Raw genomic sequence first — 17741 nt, 5'->3', positions numbered from 1 at the left:
CCTAGAGTTTTGTTAACATTCTTACATTGTATCTTGTTTGTACTCGTCTCGAAGGCAAATGATTTACCTCGATTCATAACATTTTGTTTTGGAAGGGCGAAGTTCTCTTGCTGTTCCTTGTTTCTCAGACTTATGCACTCTAGAAACACCCGCCTCTGCTTGTTAACTATGCTTACTCGCGTATTCTGTTATTTTTATTCTGTGGGATTTCTATTAGTTCTGTTTACCATAACTTTCAGAAAAAATATGACTGCACAGCATGTGTTTTTATTTCATGTCTGCAGAGCCCCATTGTTCCTAACATTCAATTAAAATCCATGTTCTTTTAGTGTGAGCTCTGTTGGTGACCGCATCAGACATGTAGTGTTGCTGAACTTTCGTTACCATGCAAGACTCCACCTAGCACTACTTTCTGAAATAAGGTAATGGGACACCAACGGATCCATGTTTAAACACAGCCAGTGGCCAATACACTTCCGTTATGCAGCTGTTTATTATGGAGTAATACCGTTGTGGGGTGGGGGCGTGGGTTCGTTGGTTCTTTTCTGTATCTTAATGGAATAACAGTGCAGAGCAGACCGATTGAGCGCATGCTGCAGTGGGGGAAACGGAGACCTATTTACTTCAGGACAGTAAGTGTGTTTGCTTGCCCTGTTCATTTTAAGGTACAGTTCTTTTTGACCTGACAGTGTTCTTGAACTCAGCCGACGCTGGTTAGCATTCTCGCAGTTGCAGACCCTGACGTCGTAACGAGTGGAACAGCAGCTATACTTGAACTAGGGTGAACCCCATACATATTAACCACAGCAGATCACAAATGATGATCTTCGGTAAGATTTCTACACTGTTGTGATCGATCCTAAGGGTCGATAGTCCTGGAAATTGTTATACATATTTATATCGGCGTTTGGTTATTGGCATCGAAGTAACATGGAAAGAACATAAGCTGCTTGCTAAGGAATGCTATTATGAATCAGGAGAGCCATCAGTACATTGAACCTTTCAAGGTGAGGTTGCCCCACCGCGTGCTTCTTGCAGTCCAAATATAATTTGTAGGGGTTGAAATCAGCCCTGGAAAACGTTTTTGAGGTTAAGAGAGTTGTCAAGTAGGGAGATGATTAGGCTGGACATTAGATTGGTGTCTTGTGATGTGCTGGCAATCCAGACCACACCAGGGCCCTGTTACAGTTTGAATTAGCAATTAACTTTCTTCTTTGGGTGATGAAAAGGTTGTTTTTCTGCAAAAATTGCAGGAGAGGGGAAACATTTGTGTTTGGAAACATAAGGTGACCACGATAGTAAGGAGATTCAAGAATAGTTGAAGTCTGTGTTCAAAAGTTAGATAAAGAATAAAGTTAGGCAATACCCTAATGAGTTGAGTTAGACGTTTTGTTGGGGAAAACATACTTAGGGCCTGATTACAATTTTGGAGGAGGGTGTTAATCTGTCCCAAATGTGACGGATATACCACCAGCCGTATTACGACTCCATTATATCCTATGGAACTCGTAATACGGCTGGTGGTATATCCGTCACATTTGGGACGTATTAACACCCTCCTCCAAAGTTGTAATCAGGCCCTTAGTATTCTTGATTCATTAGTCTCTTTACAAAGTGCCCAAGTCAAAATCTGCAATAGTTTATGCCCATAATTATGTAGGCCTTTTCTTAATTTCGGACTTAACACAGTCTCTGAAGTAGACGGCCATTGTGCTGTCATTCTAAATGCAAGAAGCTTCTTATGTTTACACAAATGTTCATATTTTATGAGAATTTGATTAAACCGAGGCAGTCTGCCACATGTTTTTATCTTGTGACCTTGCAGTGTGGGTTGTGCATTCTAGTGCGTCAACAATATCACTTTCCATGTCAGCTGCTTTAATTCCATTTAATAAATATGGTGAGAGTTTTTATAACGTTTGAGCACACCTTGCAGCAATAAGATATTTTGAGGTAACTACGTAATTGTATTTTTCTACAGTTGAGAGGCTGCATTGTATACATTGGAGACGTTTCTTGTGTGTTTGTGATGTTCGATAACAGATTTGTAAAAAAAGAAAACAATTTAAGGTAAGGTAAAGAGATTAAAATGATGAAGTTTTATTTTAGACGTCATCAGAAGGCTTTGCAGGTTGGTTATTTACAGAACTATTGTGCATAAATATGTAAAAATAAAAGTTCACTAGCATTTATGTTAAACTACTAAGAGTATTTACATTGTGTGCACCTATTTACATTCCACTGAGAGCAGTGTCGTAGGATGAGAATGCTGTTACCACAATGCAGTCTCCATATTTGACATCATAGGCAGTCAATATAATGTAAACAAACTAGATGACAGGGTAACGTAGAGATAAAAAATGTTGGTTAACTTTCAGCATGTTTTTAGTTGTTTGATACCTCTTGAATTCCAAGCTATTAAACCTAAAAAATACACTTTTGAAAGTAATACTTGCCATGCATTCCTCAGGGACGTTTTTCACATTTAAATGTTTTTGTAATACTCCTTTATGTGCTACAAAAAGATGTCTGTGAATCAGGCCCAAAAAGTGTAGGTCTCTCCATGTAGAATATTTCCAACAAAAGGCCCAAAGCAGTAGTAAATGTGCGCTACACTCAGACCGTTAGTAAGTCCAGCAGTTCACATGACTGATCACCGATACTGCAACACCCTTCCATAGAAAATAATCGAGGCAGGGACATAAAATGGAACGATATAGGAAATAATGTTAAATCACATTATTTAATAAATGATATTTTATGATACAATATTTCAACGATTTTTAATTTACAGCTGTGACTTTAATACAAATAAAATGGATTTATAATAACTAAATAAATTATCTATATAGCTTTTTGTAATTTGTAATACCTAATGGATAAATATAAACATTTTACTTTGGGCAGGGTAGATCTCAAGCTCCATGTGGTACAGTTTAGCGAAAATTTTAAACATTTCTTAAACGTGAAACATTTAGTAAAATATTTGTAAATTAAATAGTATTGTAAGTTAATTTCATAGATATATTTTAAATTCAGAACAAAAAAAAATGCTGAAGCACTGCCAACTTAATTTTGAGATAAATAGTTAATTAATTTAAATATATTATCTTAAATTAACATTATTTTCTTGCTCTTTTTATTGATTTCATGGGTAGAGGCATATCATATTGAGGAAGTCTTTTATGATGGTACTTCCGGTAACCTGATGCTTAGGACTGGACCCAGCTGTTAATCCTGGATGGGATGGTCATTATTGTAATCATGTCTAAAATTGGCACAGATACAATACAAAGAATATTTTTTATTAGCTGAATATCAATTTCTATGATCAAAAGTGGCAGGTTTTGTAGAAAAGTTTGGAAATCCCTGTTGTAGGACAGAAAGTGACCTGAATAGGACTAGTCAAGTAGCAAGAAAAGACAAGTCTAATGAGGACACAATGGGAGATAGGTTGCAAGCAGTTCACATCTCGTTTTGTCACCAATTTCCTTTCTTTACCCTTGTCACCATTCTATCAAGAAATGATGCTATATTGTGGTCGTCGAAGGGAGAGTCTGTGCAATCTGGGTATCTTGAAAAGTGGATGTAGAGTAATCCACAAGAAAAAAGAACAAGCATTTGCAATGCAACGGGTCTTGCATTTGCTCGTGTTTGAGCTGATAGCATTGTAAACTCCTAACCCGACTTTTCACTGGTAATGAAACCTATCGGCAAAAGTGCACGAGATCGCGCTGGGAAAATAGAGGAAAAGTAGTCCATGAGCCGGACGGAAAACAGCGAGCCTCGCATGTTTTCTGTACTTGGTCGATGCTCTCGAGGAGGGTTATCCACTGGAAAAGGCATGACGTATGCACGCCTTCCACTAATGAAATCAAGCAGATTCTAACAGGCAAGCCCACGAACCAATGACAGACACTGTTGTGACGTGGACGGGGCTCCGAGCCCTTTTAATAACCAAAATGTCTCGCTTAGCGAAACGCATGCGCAAGCGCGTGCAACGCAGGCTCGACCCTAAAAACCCTGTTCAAAATAACTGTGAAAAGGATTCCAGCAGCCAGAAAAACAAACAAACAAATGTTGAGCAGGAGTCTGACATTTGCTTTGGACGCCCATTTAAAGGAGCCTGTCACAGGTCATTGCGTGAGGGTCGAGGCAAGGTGGAAAATGACCTCAGGGTTGCATTCTTCCTCCATCATCTTAATCTTATATATGGAAGTAATGTTAATCACAGCCCTGCCAACTACCACGCATCAAGCGTTGCACTAACGCATTTTAATGTGGTATTCTGCATCACTGTATTAAAATGCTTTATCATGCATTTTAGCGCCTTGAGCACCTGGGCGCGCTGATCCTGGGTGAATTAAAGCAGGTAGCTTACAGTTACCACAAACGTGGCGCTCGCACTTCATTACAGCAGCGGAGAATGATTTATAGCCCTGAAAACACAGCAGATATGCCCATCTCGTAACTAGTGTTGCTTACGTTTTAGACAGTAAAGCAAGATCGTAGTTTGCTACGAAAAATGAAGTAAAGGAACGTGTGGAAAGAAAAGCGCCATGTACTGCCCTCTTGTGCCAACAAATATAATATATAGTATATTTTACGGAAGTAATTTGGAATACCGCTAATGTTAAAAGGTAATTTTACAGTGCACAATCTACCAAGTACATGAATATTTTCCACTTGTCAATTATAGATTTGACTTGTGACTTGATTGCTTGTCTACTTTAACCATTATGCAGGATGTTTTTTGTGTCAATTTCTGCCCATGCATTACTGCTGCCAACCGGTGGCAATTAAAGTTATAGGACGACAATGTGTGACCTCGACACAAAAACTGTGCCTCTCGTGGAGGGGTCCCCAGGAGTTGTGTCCCGTCATGGCATGAGTCAAAGGCTGAATTCCTTGTTTGTCCCGGAGGATTCAGGCAACAATAAAAATGTTAAGATTACTCTGGTGAATAATGTTCCTGCGGAGCGAGATCAGCGTTTACTTTACTGGCAGTTTTCACTCATCGTAAAGTAGCACAGAGTGTTAATGTGCCTGCTGCAAAGAACATTTTATGAGGATAGCTGTGAGTTACTGCTTTTGTCATACAATACCTTTTGTTACTTGTGGAACATCTGGCATAGCACCTGGCGCTGAGCTGAGGGGTAGAGGATGCTTTGAGTTAAAAATAACACATTTGTTTTACAGTCCGATCAGGTTTCAAGGGCACTAGGTTAGTGCCTTTCCATTTCTGGCCTTCTTAGAGTTTCTCGTTGCTCAAATGGGTGTAATTTCTGATATTTACATGTTTCACATGTCTTCATTGCTTGATTTTGCTTGCGAGAAAGTGTCACTCATAGTCAATGAAATTTCACTCATAATTACAATGAAATTATGAAAATGTCACACATAGCAATCTGAAACCTTGGCGGCTATGGATTCATCTTTTGCAGCAAGTTTAGGCTTTTGTTAATAACAATACAACTGAGCAAGAAAATACTCCATAAATATTCTTCTGCAGCAAGAAACTTTATAAGTCTCATTATAACACCAACATTTATTCAGAATGTAATACACCCTAGAGTGTCTAACATTGCTTACACATTTTCCTCGTATGTAAATTATTGAGGATACATGAACACAGCCATGTTCGCCTCCTTCTTGGCACTGCATAGCTGGTGTTTTGACCTATATAGTGGCTGCATCCTGCTCACAAGGTCAAACCACGATGTTTCATTTTTCAGATTTGCCGTAGCTACCACTCTTCTAAGTCAGCCCTCTTAGTGTAGCATCTCTGCATAGTTGCACAGAGTACAGGCATTAGATGTAAGAGTGAAGGCTTTAGTTGCTCGACCTCCCTCTGAAACATAACATGATTTTAGATAGCATATTGTGCTGACAGCCTCTATTGCTGCACATAACTATATCTTCTGCTGTATAAGATGTAATGTGGCATTTTCATTTCTACTGTGATTAGAAAATGCAATCATAAACAAAATGGCAGTCTAAAAGTAACCTGAGCGGAAAGACCAGTGGTGAATTTTAATTCCTATTATTCCTGAGCTCAGCTGAAATTCATTCCAGTGACATACTGAGTTATGTCTAGGACTATACTCTCTTCACACCTCCTGGTGAGACTGCTTTCTAGTTACTGGTCAAGTAGGCTGGTCATAGAATGCCTTAGACGACTGGGAGATATTCCCTGAAGCCAGCCAAATAGAACATCTGTCACTGAACAGAATCTGTGGCACCTCTCCTCATTCAGAGGTCTAGGAGACTCAGTGCAGCCATTCGAAGTAGGCACCTGAGCAGCAGATTTCCTCTATAGCTCCGAAGGCTGAACTGGAAAGGCTGGGTGTGCACTTTGGAAGTAGGGAAGAACCCTGCACGGCTGGCGCAGAATGTACCATTTGGGATTTTTGTTTAGTACATGGAGTACAAAGCATGCTGACACAAAGGAACATATACTACTTCATATGCTACTTTGCTGCAGTGCTGGGGGTTCGAAGACTGGTCATTTTATTAGGATGGGCCTAATGATATATGTGATATATAGGATAGACGACCTGCTACTTAAGCCTCTTTGCACTTTTTGACCTTCCCCCTAGTGGTTGAAGGGATAGGAGTTCTTCATACTGGGGAAACAGTTGCCTGTCCGTGAAAATTCCGTCTAACCATTTGTCCTTTGACATTTCTTGTGGGCCTGGAAAATGAACTGGGGTACCACCCACTACTAAAGAAAACAGACTTCACTTTAAGAACCAGCTCTGAATATTTGAGAACGTTTTTCAAGTTAACAGTGCCACCAAAAGGAAAGTAGATTGACTTTAAAAAATGTGCACAAAATTGCTAGGAGGTAGATTGCCGGCTCTGTATAAAAAAAACGCAACCTGGGTGGCCTACACTTTCTTTAAAGCTATTGTTATTGCATTTTTCATAATGGCCTAGTATATATGTTGCTGGCTATTGGTACATTTATAAGCGTACAACATGCAGTAATGTACATTTTTTAAAACCTAAAACACTAAACACTTGCTGCAGAGACAGGTGGAAATTATACCAAATACATTCATGCCTCCCAATCGAGGCTAGTTTGATTGCAGTCCTCACACAATCAGGGGCTTACCCCTACCACTTATAACAGAAAGCCCCACACAAATGCTATACTAAATAGGGTATCAACTTAACACACTCAGCTGCTGTTCGCCAGGGGGAAATCTTGTTGCCCTTTTTTAACTCGCACAAGAGATCCAGATCTTTTGTGAGCTTAGGATCAGTCTGGAACATCTGCATTCTAACACCTTCAGCCATTATCCACTCAGCCTGGAACATCTGCATTCTAACACCTTCAGCCATAATCCACTCAGCTATGTCTTAGGGGGTCATTCTGACCCTGGCGGTAAAATCCGCCAGGGCCAACGACCGCGGGAGCACCGCCAACAGGCTGGCGGTGCTCCCATGGGCATTCTGACCGCGGCGGTACAGCCGCTGTCAGAAACGGAAAACCGGCGGTGTACCGCCGGTTTCCCGCTGCCCTGGGGAATCCTCTTTGGCGGCGCAGCTTGCTGCGCCGCCATGGGGATTCCGACCCCCATTACCGCCATCCTTTTCCTGGCGGTCGTGGCCGCCAGGAACAGGATGGCGGTAAGGGGTGTCGTGGGGCCCCTGGGGGCCCCTGCAGTGCCCATGCCAATGGCATGGGCACTGTAGGGGCCCCCGTAACAGGGCTCCACCAAGATATTCAGTGTCTGCCATGCAGACACTGAAAATCGCGACGGGTGCAAATGCACCCGTCGCACCCCTTCCACTCCGCCGGCTCCATTCGGGGCCGGCATCCTCATGGAAGGGTGTTTCCCGCTGGGCGGGCGGGCGACCTTCTGGCGGTCGCCCGCCCGCCCAGCGGGAAACCCAGAATACCCGCGGCGGTCTTTTGACCGCGCAGCGGTATTCTGGAGGTTCCAGCCAGGCCGGCGGCTTCCGCCGCCGGCCGGGGTCAGAATGACCCCCTTAGTGTCCTATCCTTTGCTGTTTTTCCCCATGTTCTGTGGGACGTTAGATGCTACCATACTGCACTTGTTTGTCCTGTTACTATTGATTGTGGAGCCGGGAACATGCTCCTGGAGCCTTCCTACAAAAATGACCAAGTCCTTTATTGACATTGTGGAGACCTTGATTTGCTATCCTTTTCACTTCTCCTTTTCTACTTTCTTTTTCATCTGCTATCTTCCCTACCTATTCACACACACTTCTGTTTTTTTTTATTTAAAGAAAGCCCTAGTTTGGCTCATTCTCCCCCGCAAATAATTGCTTTGACTCTCTTTTGCTTGTTTTCTGTAAAATTATTGAGTAAGTTTTCTTGATTCAACTTTCCTTCTGTTTCAATGTAAACTCTGTTTTCTCCCTGGTTCAGTCTGCTGTGCTGGCGATAGTTATAATTGATGTGAATTGACTACAGACAGATTTTACATTGATCTTACCCACGAAAGGTAGGTAAGTGATGGGCTGGGTCGTCAGGGTCTAGTATAGGTTTCTTTAGGAGTGGTAGAATCTGGCCTTTCTTGAGAGCTTCTGAGAAGATGCCTTGAGTGAGGGAAGCATTTACAGTGGTGAGTAAATGTAAGGAAATGCTTTGTTTTGCGTGTTCACCCTCACATTTGTGAGTGATGCTGCTGGTTTTTTGACTCAGAGTGCACTGAGGTCTGCTAACCAGATCTCTGTGCCAGTGTTCTGACCACATGCAAAGTATATGTCGAATTGGATATATCCAATTGGCAAGGCCTGACTTACTTAAAAGTTCCTAGTATGTATGTATGGCAGAGTGTCCGGTCAGGGCTTGTAGCACTGTTTGTGCCACCCTTCATGTGACAAAACGGCTCACAGCTTTCTTTGCAGACTGGAAAGGCAGTGTTCTCACTGTCAGATTGACTTTGCCATTTAAACTAATGACAAAGCCACCATGCCCCTTAACATTATATCTAAATATCCCCAAAGGAAGGCCTTGAGAGCCCTAAGGGCTGTTAAGTGAGGCATATCTACTTCAATATGCCTCAACAGAAACACTTCCAAATTGCATTTTGCTGTGGGTACAGTTGGTTGCCCCATTGGCTAACACAGGATTACCGGATTGCATCCCCGCCCGGCGAACTTTTGGCTGGGACTATCTAACTGAGTCATATGATTTAACAAACTAATTGTGACATTGAATGTGATCTGATGCTCAGGCTGAAACAAATGTCACTGTTAATAGTAGGCCACTTTTAGAAAAGTGACCACTCTGTTCTTTGCTCGTCCAGTGGCCTCACCAGGGCACACACATACAGACAGCTTTCTGACCACTTTGGGAGAAGTGTGAACGATTTCCAGGCTTAAGGACACAGGCAGACCACTCTCCTCTGCCAGGATTGCCATTCAGAGTTTAGCCCAGGGGCATTCTTCAAAAGGGAAGCCTCTTTTGATAGGCCGCCTGGCCCAGCACCCATGAGCAGGATGCCTTTTGTCCTTGCAGACAGTATGGAGACAGGGCCAGAGGCGGGAACTCGCCCCAGAACTTGTTTAGCTGTGGGAATGTTGTCCCCAGGTAGCCACACCTCTAGGGTGGGCTAACTTGCTACTCACAACTGAGAAAGGGTTGTGCTAACTTGAAAGGGGCAACGAGGTGACATTCTGGGATAGCGATATGCCACACATCACAGAAAGTTTGCCAGTAGGATTGAGGGGACCAAGTAGCCCACTGGCCTAGTGACTGCAAAGGTCCTCTCAAGGCACTTTCCTGGAACAAATATGGAACCCTAGGCACGTTGACCTTCAGTACTCGCTGGATCTGGAAAGAGGAGGAGAAGACCACTCTGCACCTATTGGAAGCGCACAAAGAGAGGCTGAGATGCCAGAGCGACTGCACTTGCTACACTTTGGACTAGTAGAGTTTGAACCCTTTCTGCATGTCTAGCTCAGGGAAATGCTGATCTCCGGCCCCAGTCCAAAGCAGAGGCTCCAAGGGTCAGTTGGCTGGCCACCCCCCCCCAGAACAGCACTGGGGACATTAGAGCTGCAGGAGCCCAAGTTGCATCTCTGGAAACCACTGCAGAAGTCTTGCTGCAACTTGATTCTGGGCACCCCCCATGGACAATTCAGAATTAGCCAAAAGGTGCACCTGTGCCTGCTGGACGCATGAGTGTTGGTTGTGACCGGATTCGTCCCCCAAGAGGGACACCATCCTCCACCAAATATTGCACTGTGTTTGCTGTATTGCAAAAAAAGCAGGGTCTGCTTCGGCAGCCCATTGGAACCCTGCAAAGAGGACTTCATGGGACTCCGAACTCCGTGGCGAGAGTCTCCCTCACTCACCTGTAGACCGAGGACTTGACCGGACTTCATCCCTTTGGACCGCACAGCACCCGTAGCATTTTTGAGCCTGCATCTCTCAGCACCAGGACCACTCCATTACCTTTTATTACAGTCATCCTGTAAATTTTGGATCTTGCGCTACAAATGCTTTGGTGACCAGGTAACTGTCCAAAGTATCATCTCTGGACCTCTGTTTTGTCGGACTTGGTCGCCCATCTCATGGGGGAGTTGCCGAACAAAGTTTAAAAAAGTTTCCAAAGTTTTTATTGACCAATGCTGCTTTGCAGTTGATGCTAAAGTTAATTATTACTTTAAAAATCTATATCTCTGGAACCCTCCAGTGGGTTTTGATGATCAAGATCTCTCAAGATACATAAAAATCAAATCTATTTTTCTAACCTGATGTCTTATTTCTTTTATGTCTTGTGACTTTCTTATTCTGTTGCTTGGTGGTGTTAAGTGCTTTCCACGTTGTTCCTTTGCTAAGCCTTACTGCTCACAGCCACAGCTACCCAGGGTTGAATAAACATGCCTGACTGGACCCAAAACTGTATTTGTGAGTATACCGCACAGTAGGGGTTAGAAATGAGGTCTGTAGTTGGCAGACGTATACACACTTGTCCAAGTAGGGACCACACTCCTAGTCAGGGTAAGTCACGACGCAATTTAAATTATCCTGTGCCCACCCTCTGGTAGCTTGTCAATGAGCAGTCAGGCTTAATTTAGAAGGCAATATGTAATGTATTTGTGCAATAAATCATACAGTAACACAGTGAAACATCACCAAAACACACCACACAGGTTTAGAAGAATAGATAATATTTATCTGAATAAAATAAGGTCAAAACGTCAAATATCCAATAAGCACAAATTGAAATATCACTTTTAAAAGGTTTAAAATAATCTCAATCGTTAGAAATCAATAGTTGTTTCTTTGTAACACACAGTACCTGAAATGCGCCAAAAATAACAACACACGAAGACCGCAGAGGAGCTGCATGGGAAAATAAGGTGTTGTGTCAGACGATGTGTTGTTTCTTTCTGTGCTGCAAGGGGTTGCATCGTTTTTTAGGCGCAAAGTTTTGGTTCCTTACTGTGATGTAGGGATATTTTGACACCCAGGGACGTTGCACTGAAAATCCTTGACACACTGGTAGAAGAAGCAGTCTAATTTTCCATCACAAGGCAAGTGCTGTGTCGAATGTTCCATTGGGAAGTCGTGCTACGTAGTTCCTGACAGCGGTGCAGCAATTTCCCAGCTGCAATGCAGGCTGTGCTTCGATTTATGCAGGCGTTGCTCCGATTTTCGACGCATGTGTATTTTCCTAGAGGTAAAGTGTTTGTTGGCCCTGAGACTTCAGAAACAAGAGGCAAGCTCAATCCAAGCTCTTGGAGAGCACTTCAGGAGGAAGGCAGAGTGCAGGAAGAGTGCAGGTGTAGGTCCAGAGGTGTCTGATTTGGTGGGGGTCAGAGACCCAGTTTATATACTTAAAATGCCTTTGAAGTGGGGGAGACTTCAAAGAGTGGTTTTGAGGTGCACAAGTTCCCCTTTCAGTCCGGTCCTGTCTGCCAGGGTCCCTGTTGGGGGGGTTATCAGTCCTTTGTGTGAGGGCAGGCCACTGAGTGTCCTGTGTTTGAGGTTGTCTGGATGGAATGCACAAGGGAAGCTGTCAACCAGCACAGACCTGACATGGATTGGAGATAGGCTTTAACCTGTTCTGTGCCGAGGACGTAGTGGTTACGTCCTTCGGCACAGTGCTGCTGTACCGAGGACGTAACCATTACGTCCTCGGCACACAGCACAGAGGGAGCGCTCTGAAACACCCATTAGACACCAGGGAGTTTTTTTTTTTAATTGTCATGAGGGAGCAACCCCTTGGGCAAGGGTCGCTTCCAGGGCGGGCATTTTTTGGGAAGGCCTTTATTGCCCCCCCCCCTGGGGGCAGACCAGCCTATTATTAGGCCGAGGGGGGCCCCCAGAGGGGCACCAGGGATATATATATTTTTTTTCTTTTGTTTTTGTTTATGTTTTTGTTTTAGGTGGACAGAAACCACTAGACACCAGGGAGTTTTTTTTTTCTTTACGTGAATTTCACACAAGGTGAGCGACCCCTTAGTCAAGGGTCGCTCCCCTGGGGGGGGGGGGATTATTTTAGGCCATTTCTGCCCCCCTGGGGGGTAGATCAGCCTATTTTGGTTAGGCTGATCTGCCCCCAGGGGGGGCAGAAACCACTAGGCACCAGGGATTTTTTGTTTTTTTTGTTTTACAGATGGGGAGCGACCCCTTGGACAAGGGTCGCTCCCCTGGAGGGGAAAATTGTATTTAGGCCATTTCTGCCCCCTTTGGGAGCAGATCGGCCGATTTTTGCTACGCCAATCTGCCCTCTAGGTGCCAGGGATTTTTTTGGTTTTTTTTATTGTTTTTTTTTTTTAGAGATGGGGAGCGACCCATTAGGCAAGGGTCGCTCCCCTGGTGGGCAAATTGTATTTAGACCATTTCAGCCCCCCTTGGGGGCAGATTGGCCGATTTTAGGTCAATCTGCCCCCAAGGGGGCAGAAACCACTAGGCACCGGGGATTTTGTTTTTGGCGCCAATGTCACGCAGGGGGAGCGACCCTGTAGGCAAGGGTCGCTCCCGGGGTGGGGTTGGGGGGTGTGGGGGACAAATTTATTTTAGGCCATTTCTGTCCCCCCCCCCCGGGGGCCGGCTGAGCTAGAGGCCAAAATCCACAGGTAGGCACTGTTTTCTATGAAAAAATGTGATGTGTCCACATTGTGTTTTGGGCCATTTGCTCTCGCGGGCGCTAGGCCTACCCACCTAAGTGAGGTATCATTTTTATCGGGAGACTTGGGGGAACGCTGGGTGGCTCCTCTCAGATTCCATAACTTTCTGTCACCGAAATGTGAGGAAAACTTGTTTTTTTGGCCAAATTTTGAGGTTTGCAAAGGATTCTGGGTAACAGAACCTGGTCAGAGCCCCACAAGTCACCCCATCTTGGATTCCCCTGGGTTTCTAGTTTTCAAAAATGCGCTGGTTTGCTAGGTTTCCCTATGTGCCGACTGAGCTAGAGGCCAAAATCCACAGGTAGGCACTGTTTTCTATGAAAAAATGTGATGTGTCCACGTTACGTTTTGGGGCATTTCCTGTCGCGGGCGCTAGGCCTACCCACACAAGTGAGGTATCATTTTTATCGGGAGACTTGGGGGAACGCTGGGTGGAAGGAAATTTGTGGCTCCTCTCAGATTCCAGAACTTTCTGTCACCGAAATGTGAGGAAAATGTGTTTTTTTAGCCAAATTTTGAGGTTTGCAAAGGATTCTGGGTAACAGAACCTGGTCAGAGCCCCACAAGTCACCCCATCTTGGATTCCCCTAGGTCTCTAGTTTTAAAAAAATGCACAGGTTTGGTAGGTTTCCCTAGGTGCCGGCTGAGCTAGAGGCCAAAATCTACAGGTAGGCACTTTGCAAAAAACACCTCTGTTTTCTTTAAAAAAATGTGATGTGTCCACGTTGCGTATTGGGGCGTTTCCTGTCACGGGCACTAGGCCTACCCACACAAGTGAGGTATCATTTTTATCGGGAGACTTGGGGGAACATAGTTTAGCAAAACAAGTGTTATTGCCCCTTGTCTTTCTCTACATTTTTTCCTTCCAAATATAAGAGAGTGTGTAAAAAAGACATCTATTTGAGAAATGCCCTGTAATTCACATGCTGGTATGGTCACCCCGGAATTCAGAGATGTGCAAATAACCACTGCCCCTCAACACCTTATCTTGTGCCCTTTTGGGAAATACAAAGGTTTTCTTGATAGCTATTTTTCACTCTTTATATTTCAGCAAATGAATTGCTGTATACCCGGTATAGAATGAAAACGCACCGCAGGGTGCAGCTCATTTATTGGCTCTGGGTACCTAGGGTTCTTGATGAACCTACAAGCCCTATATATCCCCGCAACCAGAGGAGTCCAGCAGACGTAACGGTATATTGCTTTTGAAAATCTGACATTGCAGGAAAAAGTTAGAGTAAAACGTAGAGAAAAATTGATGTTTTTTTCACCTCAATTTCAATATTTTTCTTTTTCAGTTGTTATTTTCTGTAGGAAACCCTTGTAGGATCTACACAAATGACCCCTTGCTGAATTCAGAATTTTGTCTACTTTTTAGAAATGTTTAGGTTTCTGGGATCCAGCATTGGTTTCACGCCCATTTCTGTCACTGACTGGAAGGAGGCTGAAAGCACAAAAAATTGTAAAAATGGGGTATGTCCCAGTAAAATGCCAAATTTGTGTTGAAAAATTGGGTTTTCTGATTCAAGTCTTCCTGTTCCTGAAAGCTGGGAAGCTGGTGATTTTAGCACCGCAAACCCTTTGTTGATGCCATTTTCAGGGAAAAAACCACAAGCCTTCTTCTGCAGCCACTTTTTCCCATTTGTTTAAAATAAATGACATTTTCACTGTATTTTGGCTAATATCTTGGCCTCCTTCAAGGGAACCCACAAAGTCTGGGTACCCCTAGAATCCCTAGGATGTTGGAAAAAAAGGGCGCAAATTTGGCTTGGCTAGCTTATGTGGGCAAAAAGTTATGAGGGCCTAAGCGCGAACTGCCCCAAATAGCCAAAAAAAGGCTCGGCACAGGAGGGGGGAAAAGGCCTGGCAGCGAAGGGGTTAAGGCACAGGTGGCAGTAAGTGCAGAGAAATACCCCATTTCTAAAATAGTAATATTAAATCCAACTTCACCAGCAGTCAGGATTATCTACTACCATACTGGCAATACTAAACATGACAGGGCCACTCCTTCCAGATCAGAATCTACCGTTTAAAAGTATATGAGGGCAGTTCTAATACTAGTCTGTGAGCGGAGCAGGCCTCACAGTAGTGGAAAACGAATTTGAATTTTTCACTACCAGGACATGTAAAACACATTGGTACATGTCCTGACTTTTACTTAACACCCTGCCCTATGGGTTACCTAGGCCCTACCTTAAGGGTGACTTACATGTAGGAAAAGGGGAGTTAAAGGCTTGGCAAGTAGTTTTAAATGCTAAGTCGAAGTGGCAGTGAAACTGTGCACACAGGCCATGCAGTGGCAGGCCTGAGACATGGTTAAAGGGCTACTTATGTGCGTGGCAAAATAAGTGCTGCAGGCCCACTATTAACATTTAATTTGCAGGCCCTGGGAACATGTAGTGCACTTTACTAGGGACTAACAGGTAAATCAAATATGCCAATTGGGTAGGAACTAATGTTACCATGTTTAGGAGAGATAGCATATTCAGTTTAGCACTGGACAGCAGCGGTAAAGTGTGCAGAGACCTAAAACGAGCAAAAACAGGGTCAGAAAAATGGAGGGAGGCATGCAAAACGTTGGGGGATGACCACCCTAAGGCTGTCAGGTCCACCAGTAGGGCTACCCAGCCATACCATATAGTACACCCCACCATAAATTGGTGCCTAGCGGCGGGATCCAGAACTTGTGTTTATCTATACCAGACAACTAATAAGTTGGTAACTGACCAAAGGTGTTCTTGTGCCAAGTCAAGAAGTAAAAGTTTGACCAAGTTCTGTCACTTAAGGTACCTGCGTTTGTGGAGAAAATTCAAAGGAATTGAAAATAGGTTTTTTTCTTGCAACTAAAAGTCTTCAAGAATGGAAGGCAAATGAATCAACTTGGCCACCTTGCCTGCTTTGAAAATCAGTGAGCTGCGGGCTTTATGCAAAGAGAGGAGGATTTTGGAAGGGGTTTCAGCTAAATAGGAGGACCTGGAGAAAACCCTCAAAGTATGGGAAGAGACTAGGAGAACACAGTCCCTACTGGGAGATGGGATTGTCCCTTAAAGTGGGGATGAGGAGGATAACAATAACCTGTTCACAGAGGGGGACCAAGAGAGTGTGGTCCCACAATTTGTTCAAGCAATAACACCCTGGCTGGGAGTGAGAGGAACTTCTCATCTGTGAGGAAGCCTAAGGACAAAGAGGTCCAGCTTAGTCTCTTGGAGTTAGAAGAGAGGAAGCTGGCCTTGGAGGAGGATCAGTTGGCCGTGGAAGAAAGAAAGGCCAGGCTGGGGTTGAGACCCAGAAGAGTGGACGCAGCAAAAGAGTGACAGAGGTAACTGCTGAAAGTGCCTATGATCCAGGTTTGCCAGAAGGGATTGTGCCACAGTGTACTGAAGGAGATGACATAGACGAATGACTGGCATCCTAGGAGAGAGCTCTTAGGATGAGAAGGGTGGGTGCAGAGCACTGGGGCACCTTACTGTGGAAGCCCATTTCAACTATAGGGAGAGATAGATTGCTGGCACTAGAGGATGAGGTCGCAGAATCTTACACTCACATGAAAGGTGCACTAATTGAGCTCTTTGGTCTCACCCCTGAAGAGTATAGGTAAAAGTTTAGGAGTACACAGAAGGGGCAACAGAGTAATGGGATGACTTTGTAGACACCTCTGTGAAGTCACTGGATGGTGAATTAAAGGTAACAAGGCGGATACCTTTGAGGGCTTATACAATTTAGTGGTCAAACAAACAAATTGTTCCTCAGAAAAGTTACACTAGCATTTGGTAGACTCTAAGGTATCCAGCCATAGAGAGCTGGGGAAGATAGTTGATGAGTGGGTACAAACTTTGGTATCCAAGAGGGCTTCTGGCGGTGAACACAAGAAGCGAGGACGGGCCCCCCTCCAGGGGAAAGATTGGGGAGGGGAGTTTGAAAAGTCAGAAGCCCAAAGAGTCCCCAAAAGAAGCCAAAGGGAGGTAGCTCAGAGCCACATTTAAAGTAAAGGGAGGGGTATCAGGGAAAGAAGTTTGACCCTTCAAAGGCTGGGATGTGCTTTGACTGTAGACTGCCAGGGCACAAGCGGGATGATGCAACATGCACCAAAAGGTCACCCACTCCCATAGGGTACTGCCACTGTAGGGATGGGGGTTGAAGTTATCCCTAGAGATTGCAAGGGGTATAGTGAAGCCACATTAGTGTCCCTGGGTGGTAAGGAGATTGAACCTTTGGCCCACTGGCCTGCCAGCATGGTGAAGTATATGCAGTGGCTAAAAATCAGTGTTGTGTAAGTTCAGATATTGAGGGATACTGGTGTCAGCATAGCCATGGTGATGTCCAAGCTGGTTTCACCAACCCAGATCTTACCAGATGGGGTGCATGAAATAGTTAACTCTGACAATGTTACAAAGTCACATCCCATAGCTGTGGTAGACTTTGAGTGGGGAGGGGTTACTGCTCTAAGAAGGTAGCTGTGTCCCCTGCCATCCCGGTGGAGTGTCTTCTGGGCAGTGACCTTGAAACATCTGCCTGGGCAGAGGTGGAGAGAAGGGCACATATAGCAATGCTGGATCTCCCTGTGTGGGTTTGTGTTTTCACTAGAGCACAGAGCGCCTTAAGAGAAAGTGCAGGGAATGTGG

General features: G+C 44.3%; 1 protein-coding gene across 5 annotated transcripts in view; it reads left to right on the top strand.

The window, feature by feature from the left end:
* CREM (cAMP responsive element modulator) overlaps positions 1-17741 on the top strand; it is an 823729-nt gene that overhangs the window by 767086 nt on the left and 38902 nt on the right. The window contains exon 2 of one of the 5 annotated variants that reach the window (XM_069211217.1): positions 330-422. The exons of the other annotated variants lie outside the window; for them this stretch is intronic. The gene's annotated coding sequence lies outside the window, so the exon portion shown is untranslated. The remainder of the gene's footprint in view (positions 1-329; positions 423-17741) is intronic. 5 annotated transcript variants of the gene reach the window in all.

Source organism: Pleurodeles waltl, chromosome 10, assembly GCF_031143425.1.
Source record: "Pleurodeles waltl isolate 20211129_DDA chromosome 10, aPleWal1.hap1.20221129, whole genome shotgun sequence".
In the NCBI taxonomy this organism is placed as follows: domain Eukaryota; kingdom Metazoa; phylum Chordata; class Amphibia; order Caudata; family Salamandridae; genus Pleurodeles; species Pleurodeles waltl.
Note: the sequence above shows the minus strand (reverse complement) of the source record. Positions and strands in the feature narration are given on the sequence as shown.